At 48.0% G+C, this 16,746-nt stretch overlaps 3 pseudogenes; all 3 read left to right on the forward strand.

The window, feature by feature from the left end:
- The first annotated feature begins 13,903 nt into the window (after positions 1–13,903).
- LOC136656455 (5S ribosomal RNA) lies at positions 13,904–14,020 on the forward strand (annotated as a pseudogene).
- A 116-nt stretch (positions 14,021–14,136) lies between these two features.
- On the forward strand, positions 14,137–14,259 carry LOC136656709 (5S ribosomal RNA; annotated as a pseudogene).
- Positions 14,260–14,375: 116 nt separating this feature from the next.
- LOC136656593 (5S ribosomal RNA) lies at positions 14,376–14,498 on the forward strand (annotated as a pseudogene).
- The last annotated feature ends 2,248 nt before the right edge of the window (positions 14,499–16,746 follow it).

Raw genomic sequence — 16,746 nt, forward strand, 5'->3', positions numbered from 1 at the left:
TCCAGAACCACCTTTCAGAGCGCGATACCAGAGTCTTTCGAGACTGAAGGTTGCCAACAACAACAATCTGTGGTTTCCCCTTTTTAGTTATTGCTCCTTCCTGGACTGGGGGAACCTACAGTGTCGTAGCTCAGTCCTTGGTCCAATCAATATCTCAAAAGTTGTCATTTCCCCCTCACTTCTGTCAGCTACAGGTGAGGTGTCTTAACCTCATTCCAAAGGCTGCCCCATTTCAAGTGCACTTAAACAGCACGGCACAAATAAAAGATGGAACCTCGCCTGAACAGAGAGTTGACATTTCAAAATTGATCAGATATTTTCCGAGCCCTGCCTTCCACATCCCATGGCGTTCCTGAGAGACAAAGTCCTTTCAAGTGCTGGTCCCCTGCCAGGCTCTTCCTCCTTGTAAGAACATTGCTCTCTCCAGCATTGAGGGACAATGTGAGAACATCTCGGTGGCTTTGTTCCCAGAGGGAAAGAGAGAAACCGTTGTCTTGGCTCTCAGCATGGTCAGAAAGGTGCTCTCCCCACATTCCCCTTTCTTTTCAACGTGGAGAAGAAAGCATCGTGTGAATTTCAAGGAGGCTTGGGAAATAAGCTGGACTTGAACTGCTCCTGTGCAAATTTCTCTGTATGCCAAGTTCTACAGACAACTGAGATCTCATCAATTGCTTGCTTGACACACAGTTATCAAAATCAGAGCAGCTACGGTGGTCCTTTAAAAGGGGACAAGACCCAGCCCTCTTCCTCCTTGTGCACGTGGGCACCGTGGGAACACCCACCCGCCCGCCCTAGAGGCAGTCTGAGTTTAACTGGTCGCCGTTTGGGGCCGGGTAGGAATTTTTTGCTGCCTGCCAAGATTGGCCAAAGGGCAGGCAGTTTTTTCGCCTACCCCAGACTGTTAGGGGCTAAGGGGTTACAACCCCCCGTTTACAAGCTGCCATCGGTCACTTTAAGAGGGCAGGTGGTGCGGGTTAGGAGGTGTGAATGGGACTCTGGCATGCACCTTCAGGCGGCATAGGCAGGGCGGAACCCTATTTCAGTCCTCAGGGGCTTGGCGGCACGAGGACTTAGACGGGGCCCTGGCCGGGATCGCAGGGCCCACCTCAGAGGCTCAGCGGCTCGAGGTGGCGCAGGCTGTGGTCCGGCTGCCTTCCCCTTAAGGGATAGACATGGAGGAGACGCGCCGTCCCAGCAGTGGGGCGCGACTCGGAGTCGGGTGCATGCCCGCCTGGGGGCAGAGGTTTCTGGTACCGCCCAGAGGTCCCTCCCCGCACCACAGGGGCTTTCGCTGCCTCCGATGCTGCAGGTCTCAGCCTCTGCTCCTCTTGGTTAATGTACAATAAAGTGGCCCTTTTCTTCCATATGTGTTGTCTCGAGTGTTCATTGGACAGTGCTGAAACAAACAGTCCAATCCTGTAGAACTCCCCATACCAGTGTGGGTTAAACTGCATTCCATGGGGGGATTTCGGCTGCTGGGGGGGCTCTGTGGGGTGGGGAAGGGGACACTTGTTCCCTTGCCCTGGAATAAGCCCTAAAATCCACTATAGGTCGACTCAGACCCGTGCCAGCAAACCTGTTCCATCTGATCCAAGCAGGCAGATAAGGCCTAGGAAGGGGGACGGTTTATGGGGCATGCTACCATCTCCGAACCTCTCTCCTCCCAAGCTTGATCCACCCACCCCCAGACCATTGCCACCTTCCCCCCTACCCCCAGCATATATGCATAAGAACACAAGAACAACCCCACTGGATCAGGCCATAGGCCCATCTAGTCCAGCTTCCTGTATCTCCCAGCGGCCCACCAAATACCCCAGGGAGCACACCAGATAACAAGAGACCTCATTCTGGTGCCCTCCCTTGCATCTGGCATTCTGACATAGCCCATTTCTAAAATCAGGAGGTTGTGCATACACATCATGGCTTGTACCCCGTAATGGATTTTTCCTCCAGAAACTTGTCCAATCCCCTTTTAAAGGCATCCAGGCTAGACGCCATCACCACATCCTGTGGCAAGGAGTTCCACAGACCAACCACACGCTGAGTAAAGAAATATTTTCTTTTGTCTGTTCTAACTCTCCCAACACTCAATTTTAGTGGATGTCCCCTGGTTCTGGTGTTATGTGAGAGTGTAAAGAGCATCTCCCTATCCACTCTGTCCATCCCCTGCATAATTGTGTATGTCTCAATCATGTCCCCCCTCAGGCGTCTCTTTTCTAGGCTGAAGAGGCCCAAACGCCGTAGCCTTTCCTCATAAGGAAGGTGCCCCAGCCCCGTAATCATCTTAGTCGCTCCCTTTTGCACCTTTTCCATTTCCATGCACAGAGAGAGAGAGAGAGAGAGAGAGAGAGAGAGAGAGAGAGAGAGGTGTTTAGAGCAAACTTATATATATCTACACAAAATCAGAGCCCATGTAGGAATCCATCAACAGAAGCACATTTTTCATTACCTTTGCTTTTTCTAAACAGCATTGTTTCCAGGCCTCTAACAGTAATGAATTTTTGTCCACGAGGCGCTGAGAATATTAAACTTCCTCTGTAGTACAGGGGACTCCAAGATCGTTAATTTAAATATTCACAAGATTGCCAACGTGACACATTTCTTTGCTTTATAACGGACCCTGTTATTTCATTGCTGTTGTTATTTTTTTTTTTCCCAAAAAAAACCCCACTATAATAAAGAATGAATAATAAATAGTTTGAATAGAGGGACAAAGATACTGCAAATAAAAAAAGGCTATAGATAAATTAATATTTCAGTGCAAGCATGCACTCAAAATGACAGCCAACACTGCAAACTCTTGAGTAGTTTTGGAACTGCGTAAACAGATTGCCAGGGTAAAAATTTGGCTGGAAGCCATTCTGCCTGGGGAGGAGGGAGGTGGAAGTTGAAAGAAAAATAATTGAAGGGGATCCATATGTTGTATTCACCAGGAGCTGCTACATCATAAAGCAGACCTCACTGTTTGAGTCCACATAATGTGCTTCCACATTCCATGAACAACTGCCAGTGATACCCCGATCACAGTACCACAGGTCAGTGGTATCCTGATCACAGTATCGCAGTGGTACCTGATCCCAGTTGTTCTAGTCCCTTGCATGTGAACTGATCACTGATTGGTAAGGGCAGTAGCTCATGTGGACAGACATATATATTTAGGGATGTGTGTGTCGTGATTGGTCACCCAGAACAACCTATACACAGTGCCTATGGGTGGCCACCAATGCCAGCTCTTATTTTCTGCGCCTGATTGTGTGTGCCAGTATAAGGTCTGTGGGACACTTTTTTACACAGATGGGCAGCCCAGTCCTGAGCTGCCCAGGGCTACAGTGGCGCTGAAAATGACTGCATCCTGAGTGCAACCTGGGCAGCGCCAGTGGCTCCTCAGGAGAAGGGGACTTTTGTTCCCTTCCCTGGGTAAAATGAGTAGCCCTGCAATGGGGCTACTCAATTCTATGGTGATCAAGAGCCTCCATGTCAGGTCGGCGGCCTGACATAGAGGCTCAGGATCCGGCAGAGCAAAGCTTCACCAGTCCCACCTCCCTTCCATCCCGCTCCCTCCTTCCTGATATGCCTCCTCCCCACCCTCTCCCCACCCTCCCTCGTCTTCCTCCGCCCCAGAACGCCTCTTTCCCACCTTCCCCATGCCACCTACCTCTCCACCACCCGGTAGTCTGTGTGACCGCAGAGTGGCAGTCAACTGGTGCTAGCCCAGCACTAGCCAGTATTGAGCTAGTACCATTGCTGGACCAGCGCTGAGGGCCGCAGACATGCCTTATGGCATATTTGAAAGTGCACGCTGGTGGTAAGCTGGCACGCACAGTTTAGGGGTGGACCTAGAGTGATTTGTGTGCTTACAGGTACACTTGCACCAGACTACACTGTCCGTCATGGAGTTGGAGCACTACTCTGGGTGTACCACTCGGTTCACACTCAGTTCCATGTAGTTATTTTTGTATTTGCATAAATCTCATTTTCATCTCATTTCAGGTATTGTTTATGCTCCACTTTTCCTTCCCAAAGAAACCCAAAGCAGCTAACAATAAACAATGGATGAAGCAATGGATGCGACACATCAAAACAAATGACAAAAGTCATTATATGTATGTACCAGCCCTTGAGCACACCCAACTTTCTCTGGCTTGTGCCCTCTAGTTGAGACACATCTCAATGAAAATGAGAAGTTGTGATCATCTCAATGGTAGACCATACTTTACATTTTAGGCACCTTGTTAAAAATTAATCGCTGGTTTAGCAGTGCATCTCAAGAAGCCGGCTGGAGCCAAAACAGGTTTTTAATGTCATGTTTGCTTTTGTTATTGTTGAAAAGGATTTCAGTCCTGGATCCTAGACTGTGCAAATCCCCAAGGAGCTAGTTAAAAATGAGCAGACAAACTCATTTCAATTCTGTGCAATTTTTCTTCTTATGTGTTTGATGAAAAGTTCTCCCTCCTTGTTGACATGAGCATTGAAATCCACAAAAAATGTGGGTCAGCTCTAGTGTAGATTCCCTGATTTACACTGGGAGGGGGCTGGGGTGAGCTAAAAAAAAACGGCTTGCTTAGTTGGTGAGCTGCTAGAATAGCTAGCTAGTAAGATGAGGGTTGAACCAAGGGCTCCCTGGTTTACAACTCATACTTTTAGCTACTTCTTAAACCAGTTTTCTATGAATGAACAGGAGCATGTGCTCATGAACCCATCAAGCTATAGTACAATCCTAGCAACTGTGAGCGACAATCCTAGTGACTGTATTATCAAGCTATAGTACAATCCTAGTTGATGTGAGGTTCATCTGAACCCTGAGGCAGGGGGGACAGTGGACCCTTCAATGTGTCCAGGTTGTGAGGGAGCCTAATGCTGGGTCGAGGATTCCCCAGGAGGGCCCAGGAGACCCCCTCCCATGTCTCACCCCTGGGTGAGCAGCAGAAGCCAACTCCTCTTCAGCCCCCTCCCACTTATCAATAGCTTTCTTTCTAAGGTGCCTGCCTTATTTCAGGTGCTTGGAGGAAAAAAAAAATACTGTATTTCTAAATGTGACTTCTACTGCCGCTCTGTGCAGCCAAGACCTCCTGATGTTTGAGGTGGCATGCCAAATGCTAGCCCCCCCCATCTGATGATGTGCCAGCCTCTCTATTCCTCCCGATCTCCAATGTTCTAGCTCAACACTCGCCTCCTCTATGCAGTATCTTTTCCTCTCTGTCTTTTCTTCCTTTTCCAATCCAGGGTGGAAAGAGAAGTAGGAACAGGCGAAGCAAGTAGGCCGGCAGAGACGCCCCCCCCCACGAAACTGCTGCCTTGAGGCAATTGCTTCAGTTAGCCTCATGGATGAGCGGGCCGTGGACCAGATTCATCCTGGGTGGTCTATTGGATGGACCAACAAGGTCCTTTTTGTGGCACCAACCGTGACCCAGAATAAGCACAAAACAAATGTTAAGCCGTAGAGCTGAATCCAATACTACATTCAACGGCATAGATATGCTGGGGACGGTCAATTCCTCCCCATAGCAGAGTCAATTCCTCCACATAGCAGTTGTTCTCCATCTCCACTGGGGGTGATAGCGTTTACCTCTATCATGCTGCAAGGGCAGCAAAAGCAGCCCTCCTGCTTGTTCTGGCTCCCATGGATCCATTTCCAGGCTCAGGGAGGGAGGTGACTGCACAGGCGGGGGTGTGACACGATGCAGGGGGGTGTCATCTCATCATGTGGCCCTGGGTACCCCCTCCCCAGCTATGCTACTGACTAGACCGAGTACTGAACGCTTAGTGATTTGATACTGCACACACATGGTGCATTGTTCTATGAGCTGAGCTGCTTACTGTTCATAACAATCAGCAAAGTTATCTTTTGATCTTGATAAAGCATTGATTGCGAATAAGGGAGGGGATGGAGATGTTCGGCCACGTGTGCTGCCAGAGCCTCAGATAAGTGTTTACTCTGACATTTCAAGCCTGCCTGATTAGACACAGGTTCCTTCCCACTTTAGAAGATTAGGGTTGTTTACGCTTTTAAGCAAAGACAAAAACAACCCTGACATTCAGACCTGTCATGTGTTGCTTTTCTAGCCTTTTGATGTCAAGTTTGGTTTTTTTTTTTTTAATATACAGTATATATATATATATATATATACTGTTTTTAACATACAGTTTTTTAAAATATACAGTTTTTAATATAAAGTTTTTAATATACAGTTTTATATATATATATATATATATATATATATATATATATATATATATATATATATATATATATATATATATATTCCCATTATGCAGGGACTGAAGAGAAAGAAAGAAAATTCAAATTAAACGGAGAATTGTGAAGGTTTTCAGGCTTCATCATCACCCATCCTTGATTACAAAATGATCCATGTCAATCATTTTAATAAGACACCACAAACTGGAATTGAAAAGGAAACGGTTGAAATGAATAAAAAGAATTTAAAGAGCAAAAAGTTTATTTATGGGGAAAAAAGTAGTGGGTAGCACCATTCATGGTTTTAATGCATCTTCATAATGTGTTTGGTTGGTTTTACAGACAATCTAACTAAAAAAACAAATCTTGTTTTTCCTTGAATGGTTTTTGCAGGGTCAAGACCTCCCTGCTTTGCAGAATTCCTTGCACAAATAATGTCACATATTGATTTCAGTTGCCCTAAGTGGCGTCATCACATCACTAGACCAGATAGCTGTGTACCACTGTGACATCAACCAGTTTCCTATACAATCTTTGGCTTGATGGGGTCATCTCTGTGACCTGTGGCTTTACACGGTTTGTGTCACCTGGTGCGGAAGGCCAGTGCATCACCCTCAGGATAGATCTCCTACCATGCAGTGATGCACCAATGCCCCACTCCTGTTGGTTTTTTGGCTATAACTTTTGAAAGAATAGAAATATTTTATTATGGTTTGCCTCACTGCATTCCTCGTGAAATTATAAGAACATAAGAACAGCCCCACTGGATCCCAGTTCAAATAGTCCCCAAATGATCCCAGAGGTCAAATAGTCGCCCTCATGCTAAGAGAAGTTGCATCGGGCCAGTGCGGGCTCCAACAAATCTCCAGAGGGCCAGAGGCTCATTGGAGGCTGGGGGCTCCCTGAAGGCCGCATTGAGAGGCCTCGAGGGCTGCAAGTGGCCCCAGTGCCGGGGTTTGTGCACCCCTGGTCTAGGGGAAAGGCAGTATTGGCAACCTTCAGTCTCGAAAGACTATGGTATCGCGCTCTGAAAGGTGGTTCTGGCACAGCGTCTAGTGTGGCTGAAAAAGCCAATCCGGGAGTGACAATCCCTTCCACACTGGGAGCAAGTGCAGTCTGTCCCTGGTCTGTCTCCCTGGCTATGGGCCTTCCTTCTTTGCCTCTTAGCCTCAGAAAATCCCAAACAAGGTTGGCGCAAGAACACAGCCCTGCTTCACTCCGCTTCGGATGTCAAAAGGGTCTGATGTGGAGCCATCGAAGACAACAGTGCCCTTCATGTCCTTGTGGAAAGATCTGATGATGCTGAGGAGCCTGAGTGGACATCCGATCTTGGGGAGAATCTTGAAGAGGCCGTCTCTGCTGACCAGGTCGAAAGCCTTTGTGAGATCTATGAAGGCTATAAAGAGTGGCTGTCATTGTTCCCTGCATTTCTCCTGCAGTTGTCTACCATATCAGTGGTGGACCTGGGAAAGGCAGTATATAAATAGTTAATGAATGAATGAATGAATGAATGAATGAATGATAGTCTGCCCACATCCTCAGGATGAGCAATCCAAAAGGTGTCCCAAAGATCAGGATGGAACATTGGTCACATCTGGTGCTGTAATGATGATTGAGACCATGTAACCTGCTGGCTGGATCTGAACTCCTATGGTCTCCAATGAGGACAAGAAGGTCTTTAAGGTATGAGGGTCCCATGTGAGTCATTAAAAGTTAGAAATACCTTTTGAAGATCTAAGTGCATGGACAACGGCTGGGTAGCCTTGATTTGCAATTTCCTGCCCTGTATCGCTGACAAAAAGCCTTTTTGGTGAAAGCTTCTGAAATGTTTGAGAAGGAAGATTTTGCCCTCCTGCTAAAAACTATTAGCATTTTTGATATGTGAGTCCTGAACAAAACGTACATTTCTCATTAGGCGAGAGCAAGGGCCTCGGCGCAAGGCCTCGGTGGCATTGAACAAGCCTGACAAATGGGAGCTTAGGCTGGGATGGGAGGCAATTGTGCTGGCTGGCTTGACTCCGAGAACAGATAATTAGTGGAGTGTTGTTTTTGGTTCCTGCTTTGCATGAAATCTTGTTTTCACGCATAGCTTTGGTGAATTTATATAGGAGACAGTAACACAGGGAAGGAAGGAGAATGCAGTGTGTGTTTTTCCGCCGGAGCAGGAATGCCCATGCAGGGGGTGGAACCAGGTGGGGGAGGGTGGAACAGAGGAGGGGTGGGCAGAACTTGGCAGTGGTGGGGCAGTGACGGGGCATGGAGGAGGGAGGATTCGGCCCAGGAGGGAGGTGGCAGGTTTGGCCAGCCAAATTCTGGTCCCCTTCCCAGGCCTGGATGAACTCAGACTTGCACCAGCGATCGAGCTGCCGCAGGTCCAAATTTACCCGTTGCGGCTGCTGGGGCTTACGCAGGACAAGGGGGCAAATGTCCCCTTACCCTGATAAGATGCCCAGCAACCAAATCTCCCCCATGGGATAAAGCAGTTTCCTCACATTCCTCACTACCGTGAAATATACATGAGAAATTCGCATAATAAATGACTGAGAGCCTGACTGAGAGTGAGGAGTAATAAATGAATGACTGAGAGTGACAAGTTATGGCTACTCACATGGGAAGTGGGTGATTTAAAAACCTGTTTAGAATCCTGAAGGGCTGCTCTCAACTGACCCTCTAAGCTGGGAACCTTTAAGAGAAGGGCTGAAGCATTGCCTCACCTCTTGCCTGAACTCCTCTACAAGGGGACAATTGTTGTGTCTAATGTGCACCAGTAGCCCTTTGCCAGAGGGAGGGAGCTATAACTTATTCGCTGCTGGCTGTGATGCGCTCATCTCCCATTGTTCTAGCCCCCTGCCATCACATCAGACACCTAGGGGTGGGAGCAGAGGCGTCACTAGGGTTTGCGTCCCCCAGGGCAGGATGCCAGCGCGTCACCCCCCATGCAGTGGGCGGGGCAATACCCCAGGTGGTGGGCGTGGTGATGTACCATCACTCCGCCCCCACTGGATTTTGGCTGTACCTTTCGATAGAACAAAGATAGAACACATTCTGCATGAAATGACGCATTGATTGATATATAACATGATGGGATTATTCGTCCAAACTGTGATTTTAGTGATTTTGGTTGCTACATAAGAACATAAGAACATAAGAACAGCCCCACTGGATCAGGCCATAGGCCCATCTAGTCCAGCTTCCTGTATCTCACAGCGGCCCACCAAATGCCCCAGGGAGCACACCAGATAACAAGAGACCTGCAAGGCCTCCTGGGAATTGTAGTTAAGAACATAAGAACAGCCCCACTGGATCAGGCCATAGGCCCATCTAGTCCAGCTTCCTGTATCTCACAGCGGCCCACCAAATGCCCCAGGGAGCAAACCAGATAACAAGAGACCTGCAAGGCTTCCTGGGAATTGTAGTTAAGAACATAAGAACAGCCCCACTGGATCAGGCCATAGGCCCATCTAGTCCAGCTTCCTGTATCTCACAGCGGCCCACCAAATGCCCCAGGGAGCACACCAGATAACAAGAGACCTGCAAGGCTTCCTGGGAATTGTAGTTAAGAACATAAGAGTAGCCCCACTGGACCAGGCCATAGGGCCATCTAGTCCAGCTTCCTGTATCTCACAGTGGCCTCACCAAATGCCCCAGGGAGCACGCCAGATAACAAGAGACCTCATCCTGGTGCTCTCCCCTACATCTGGCATTCTGACTTAACCCATTCCTAAAATCAGGAGGTTGCGCATACACATCATGGCTTGTACCCCATAATGGATTTTTCCTCCAGAAACTCGTCCAATCCCCTTTTAAAGGCGTCTAGGCTAGACGCCAGCACCACGTCCTGTGGCAAGGAGTTCCACAGACCGACCACGCGCTGAGTAAAGAAATATTTTCTTTTGTCTGTCCTAACCCGCCCAACACTCAATTTTAGTGGATGTCCCCTGGTTCTGGTATTATGTGAGAGTGTAAAGAGCATCTCCCTATCCACTCTGTCCATCCCCTGCATAATTTTGTATGTCTCAATCATGTCCCCCCTCAAGCGTCTCTTTTCTAGGCTGAAGAGGCCCAAACGCCGTAGCCTTTCCTCATAAGGAAGGTGCCCCAGCCCCGTAATCATCTTAGTCGCTCTCTAGTCGCTCTGCTAGTGGTGTCACACACCCCGGGGTTAACTTACTAACACCTTATTGCAGCAGCTCTCAAACTTTTAGCACAGGGACCCATTTTTTAGAATGACAATCTGTCCAAGACCCAACAGAAGTGATGTCATGGTGGAAGTGACATCATCAAGCAAATTAAAATAAATTACAAATAATTAAACTAAAACAAATAATTAAATAAGGTGAAGCCAGCCCTGGTCCACCAAGTGAATTTCCTCTGCCTGCAATAACACCCCCTTCCAAAAACAGTCAGTTTTTCAGCCCTACCCAGTGCCCAGTTCAATTGAAGAACTTCTGTTTAAACCAGATCACTCTCAGGATCCAACTGGCTTTGCAGATCTCAAAAAAGTTCACCTTATCAGCTGAATCCAGTTTAGTGAGGGGGAGAGGCTGGCTTCTGGAGCACTTGTTTAGCTCGAGGTGCAGAGGATCAGGACCATTCTGGTAGCCTTGTACTCTCCTTCACCTGATCTTCCACACCAACCAAGGCATGTTTACTTACTCATGAGTAAACGCAACCTTGAGGCTTCGTTTCGCTTTCCATAGGGCTGAATACATTCATCTGCTTGGAGGGAGGAACTTCCTTCTCAGGTGTTTTTGGGGGGCTGCATTCATTGGATCAGGACCATTGTGGTGCTGTTGGATTCCTCTCAGCCGGCCCTTTCCGACGGACTAAGGCAAGTTCGCTTACCCACGCGTAAATGCACAATATGGCTCGCTTTCACTTTCCATATGGGATCCATGAACTTTTTGTTCTCCGGTTTTTTGGCCATAACTTTTGATAGACAGGAGATATTTCACTCTGGTTTTTTGTATTGCATTCCGCTCCAAATTCCACATCCAACAGTATATAATATGATGGGGTTACTTCTAACCACCGCGATTTTAGTGTGTCACCCCCCCAGTGCGCGTCAGCCCCCCGGTGCGCGTCACCTGGCGCAGCCCGCACCCCTGTAGCGATGCCACTGGGTGGGAGGAATGGATTGCCAGCTACTACCTCCTGGTCATTGCATGGCTTATCAGTAATGACGAATGACTTGGATTTGCAAATCCTCAGTTGGATTTGGAAATCATAGAATCAGAGTTGGAAGGGACCTTCGAGGTCATCTAGTCCACCCCCTGCCTATATCAGAAAATCCTTCTAGAGCATCTCTAGCAGTTTTTTTTTGTCGAGCCTCTGCTTGGAGATCTCCAGTGAGGAAACAGTCACCAATTTCAAATAATTCAAGGAGGAAGCTCGCAATTTAGAGCTTAAAACGGACTCACAATGATAGGTGCATTACAAAGTCACTGGACTCATCCACCAGTTCCTGAAGCTCTAAACATACACTTTGGGGCATCTGTGTAATTCTTGGGGCAGCAGCTGGTGCCCAGACCTTGGGCTAAAAAGTAGAGCTACATTTCAAGCCAGGCAATTACAAGTTTCAGCAATGTCACTACTTACCGGGAAGAGGTTAATTCAGTGGATTCTGCTTAGTCTTGGGCACTGTTGGTCAGTGGTTTAGAATGTGGCATGGTTAACTGGGAGATCCGAGTTCGAATCTGGCTTTAAATGGACTTTAGTCATTTCCTCTGTCAGTTCCAGAGCTCACCAGTGTAAATCAGCATGTCCAATGTCTCACCATGCATTTTCTAACCACTTATAGTTCTGCACTTGAGAGAAAGTTCAAGGTCATGATGCCATTTCAAAGCTCTTGGATGCCAGTTTCTGGGGCTTGACCTAACCCAACAGAGTCTATTGAAATGATATTTTGCAAAGTCCCTGTAATGGGGCTCGCTCAGGTGGTTAAGAACATAAGAACATAAGAACAGCCCCACTGGATCAGGCCATAGGCCCATCTAGTCCAGCTTCCTGTATCTCACAGCGGCCCACCAAATGCCCCAGGGAGCACACCAGATAACAAGAAGACCTGCAAGGCTTCCTGGGAATTGTAGTTAAGAACATAAGAACAGCCCCACTGGATCAGGCCATAGGCCCATCTAGTCCAGCTTCCTGTATCTCACAGCGGCCCACCAAATGCCCCAGGGAGCACACCAGATAACAAGAGACCTGCAAGGCTTCCTGGGAATTGTAGTTAAGGACATAAGAACAGCCCCACTGGATCAGGCCATAGGCTCATCTAGTCCAGCTTCCTGTATCTCACAGCGGCCCACCAAATGCCCCAGGGAGCACACCAGATAACAAGAGACCTCATCCTGGTGCCCTCCCCTACATCTGGCATTCTGACTTAACCCATTCCTAAAATCAGGAGGTTGCGCATACACATCATGGATTGTACCCCATTGGACGGGCTTTGGTCTTTGCTAACTGTGAGCATTGCCTCCCTGCCTGGCTGCGCTTTGCTTCGTTTTACATTGAATGATACAGACAGCAACTTGCCAGAGATTTCCTGCCCAAATGAAAGGTGGTCATTAAGCGCGAGACTTAACATTCTGGCTTTATGAGCTTCCCTGCATGAGTCTTCCTTGACCTTGCTCTCGCTTGTTTGATCAGGAATTTTTTTTTCCTTGTTCTTCAGCTGTTACTGAGAGCACGATCCCAACTTGGGCTGCAACAACCAGGCTGTATCCAGCGCAAGGTAGTTGCCAGCTGGGGAGGCAACTCAGGATACGTTTTCCCCTTACCCCATGTCAAGCCCTAGCCACCCCTATGGCATTACTCAGATCTGCACCAGCTATTTCACTGGTGCAAATCCAAGCAGCCTGTGTAAGGTTGACTGGACCAGGGACGAAGACGAGGGGTTGGATTCAACCTGAGCTACTGTGGACAATCCCATCCCAGGCCTGATCCACCTGATCTACGCCCAATCAACCTCCCGAACCTCGCTCCCCCACCCAAAAGGGCCGCCTCCCCACCATTGTTCTGCCCTCCTGCCATACTCTCCCACCCCCTGCACTGTCCTGCCTTGGAAAGCATGCACTCACCAGCACAGGGTCCAAATTCATCCTCCAGGAGCTGGCATGGGCCTCTGTGCCAGCCTCACCAACTTCCAAGGTGGCACAAACGTGCTTTATGGCATATTTGCAACACTCAGAGGTTGGCACAGGTGGCCTGCACAGGCTTAAGGCCAGGTATGGATTGCTCTGTAAGTCAATCTTTGGGTTGATTTGTTTTGATTATAGCAGTTAACATAAATAATGGCCCAATCCTATCACCTGTTGGCGTTCAGGGCGCTGGGCCATTGATGGAGTGTCTGCTACATCCAAAACACCAGCAGGAGACCAGGCCAGCCAGGAGAATTAAGTTAAGCACTGTGCCCCTGTAAATGGAACTGGAAGTCCTGCATTCCCAGGTTTCATGGTAGCTTACAAGGAGCACATTAATTAGGAGAATGACCTGCTTCTTGCTTAAGGAAGCAGACCAGGGCAGCTTGAAATGGCAGCAGGCTGGAGGGAGGCAGTAGGTGGAAAAAGGTACCCTAAATCTGCTGCCTGCTCAGAGCCCTTTGCAATCTGCCACTGGATGCAACCTCCATCCGGTGGCTCCAAGTATTCTGCGAGAGCTTCTTCCCTTGTAAAGACTGGGGCACTTGTGCTTTTATGTGACGTCCTTTTCTGCAACTGTTACCCTTCACATGCCTGATCTCGTCTGATCTCGGAAGCTAAGCAGGGTCAGGCCTGGTTAGTACTTGGATGGGAGACCACCTGGGAATACTGGGTGCTGTAGGCTTATACCATGATCTCGGAAGCTAAGCAGGGTCAGGCCTGGTTAGTACTTGGATGGGAGACCGCCTGAGAGTACCAGGTGCTGTAGGCTTATACCATAGTCTTTCGAGACTGAAGGTTGCCAACCATCTCCCTATACTGAACACTATCTCCCGATCTTTTCTGATCTCGGAAGCTAAGCAGCGTCAGGCCTGGTTAGTACTTGGATGGGAGACCGCCTGGGAATACCAGGTGCTGTAGGCTTATACCATGATCTCGGAAGCTAAGCAGGGTCAGGCCTGGTTAGTACTTGGATGGGAGACCGCCTGAGAGTACCAGGTGCTGTAGGCTTATACCATAGTCTTTCGAGACTGAAGGTTGCCAACCATCTCCCTATACTGAACACTATCTCCCGATCTTGTCTGATCTCGGAAGCTAAGCAGCGTCAGGCCTGGTTAGTACTTGGATGGGAGACCGCCTGGGAATACCAGGTGCTGTAGGCTTATACCATGATCTCGGAAGCTAAGCAGGGTCAGGCCTGGTTAGTACTTGGATGGGAGACCGCCTGGGAATACTGGGTGCTGTAGGCTTATACCAGAGTCTTTCGAGACTGAAGGTTGCCAGCCAACCTTCTTTTCTGCATATGTGCTTAGTCCGTAAAATCATTTGTCCATCTGGGGCACCCGATGCGTATCACAGAGATTAACCTGTCTGTCTTTCAAGCTTGCTGTGTGTTTTACAGAGTGCGAGCCCGATAATGATGCCTTTTCCACCCATGGCAATTGAAAGCACTTACAGCAAAAACTGCTTGGCACCAAAGGAATTTGAAATCATTTTGCCCTTTTAAAATGTCTGCAAAATTGGCTGGCCCGGCCAGACGGATATCCAGAGCTTGGCACACATCGCAGTGGGTTTCCCAGTAATGGCTCCAAGCAGGTAGGTCCTGTAAATGATCTCTGATTGCAGTAAGTTCCCCCCAAATGAATTAATTAATCATTCAAAAGGTGAGAGGGGAGGAGGACCAAGAAAAGATAAAACGGTAAGAGAAACAACTGCTGGGAAGAGGAGAAGATGGGATTATGAGCGGTATCTGCGGCACCAAGGTGCTTACTTTTTAATTGCTTTTCAGTGTGCCTTCAGTTCTTTTGCTGGTTTAAAGATTATGCAGCAAGTTGCTCAAGGAACTGGCCTGATGGTTGGGTTACTGGGTGTGCTTCTGCCTGTTCTAGTGCAGGTTAGAACATAAGAACAGCCCCGGCTGGATCAGGCCATAGGCCCATCTAGTCCAGCTTCCAAAATCTCACAGTGTTTACTCAGGCAGCAATCCAATAGACACTTACCTAAGATTAAGGCTGCAATCCTAACCACACTTTCCTAAGCCCCATTGAACAAAATAGGACTTACTTCTGAGTAGACCTGGTTAGGATTGTGCCCTAAGTCTCATTAGGCTTTATGGGTCTGAATAGACATGCACAGACTTAGACATTTCCCTCTAGCTAAACAGAAGAAAACTGTATTTGACCATTTACTCCCAGCAGAGCCCCAGTATGGTGTGCATGTTTTGGGGCATAGAGAAGGAATTGAAAGAAGAAAAGGAAAGAAGCGGGATTAAAACTGGGGAGAAGGGTTCCTGAGGTTTCAGAGTGGAAGACCCTGGCTGGAGAAGGGCTCTGTGTAGCCTGTAATTAGGGCTACAGGTGGGCCCAAAAGCAGGCTGTGAATCACTTTGTCACTTTTAGTGGGGGAGCTAGTCTCTCCCATGGAATAAACACTCTCAATGTCCTAAGTCTCAGAATGTAGCCAGCAGAGAAGCCCTCTTACAGATGACTTTGCTTTCAGAAGACACTCTGGACTGTACTCTCCGGATCAGTGCACTCCTTACTTCTGCCTCTTGCTCTCCACAAAGACAGCATTTGTCCGCAGATTTTTCTCCCTGTGATCTAGAACGCTGAGTGCCCAAACAGAAGGCAAGTTTATGTTCCTTTGTTTGAACTATCCTCTTGAGAGCGTTGCTTTCCAAAGGGAAATTCTAAATGTACAAACCAGGACCCTGATGATTCGTTTCAATGGGCCTGGATTTGTATTATATCTTTATATAATCTACAGCTGCGATACAAGGACATCTGCAAGAGGGATCTGAAGGCCTTAGGAGTGGACCTCAACAGGTGGGAAACCCTGGCCTCTGAGCGGCCCGCTTGGAGGCAGGCTGTGCAGCATGGCCTTTCCCAGTTTGAAGAGACACTTGGCCAACAGTCTGAGGCAAAGAGGCAAAGAAGGAAGGCCCATAGCCAGGGAGACAGACCAGGGACAGACTGCACTTGCTCCCAGTGTGGAAGGGATTGTCACTCCCGAATCGGCCTTTTCAGCCACACTCTTCGCTGTTCCAGAACCACCTTTCAGAGCGCGATACCAGAGTCTTTCGAGACTGAAGGTTGCCAACAACAAATCTATTATATAGATCTATTATATCTACAAATTATATACTTATTATATCCAGGCCCAACCTTATCGTCAGATGACATTTTAATGATTGTCAGACAATTTGTAGTTTAATTAATGTTGATAGTTTTCTCATCTAGAATACCATTTAGGAATACTATTTTTCAAGATCTTCATTGGCTGGGAGTATGATATACTTTTGAAATGAATGAATGAATGAATGAATGAATGAATGAATGGGGGAACTATCTAACTTTCAGATGTAGCCACAATGCAGCCCCAAGATAAAGGAACAAATGGCCTTACTTTACC

The sequence above is a fragment of the Tiliqua scincoides genome, chromosome 6 (genome assembly GCF_035046505.1).
Source record: "Tiliqua scincoides isolate rTilSci1 chromosome 6, rTilSci1.hap2, whole genome shotgun sequence".
Taxonomy (NCBI): domain Eukaryota; kingdom Metazoa; phylum Chordata; class Lepidosauria; order Squamata; family Scincidae; genus Tiliqua; species Tiliqua scincoides.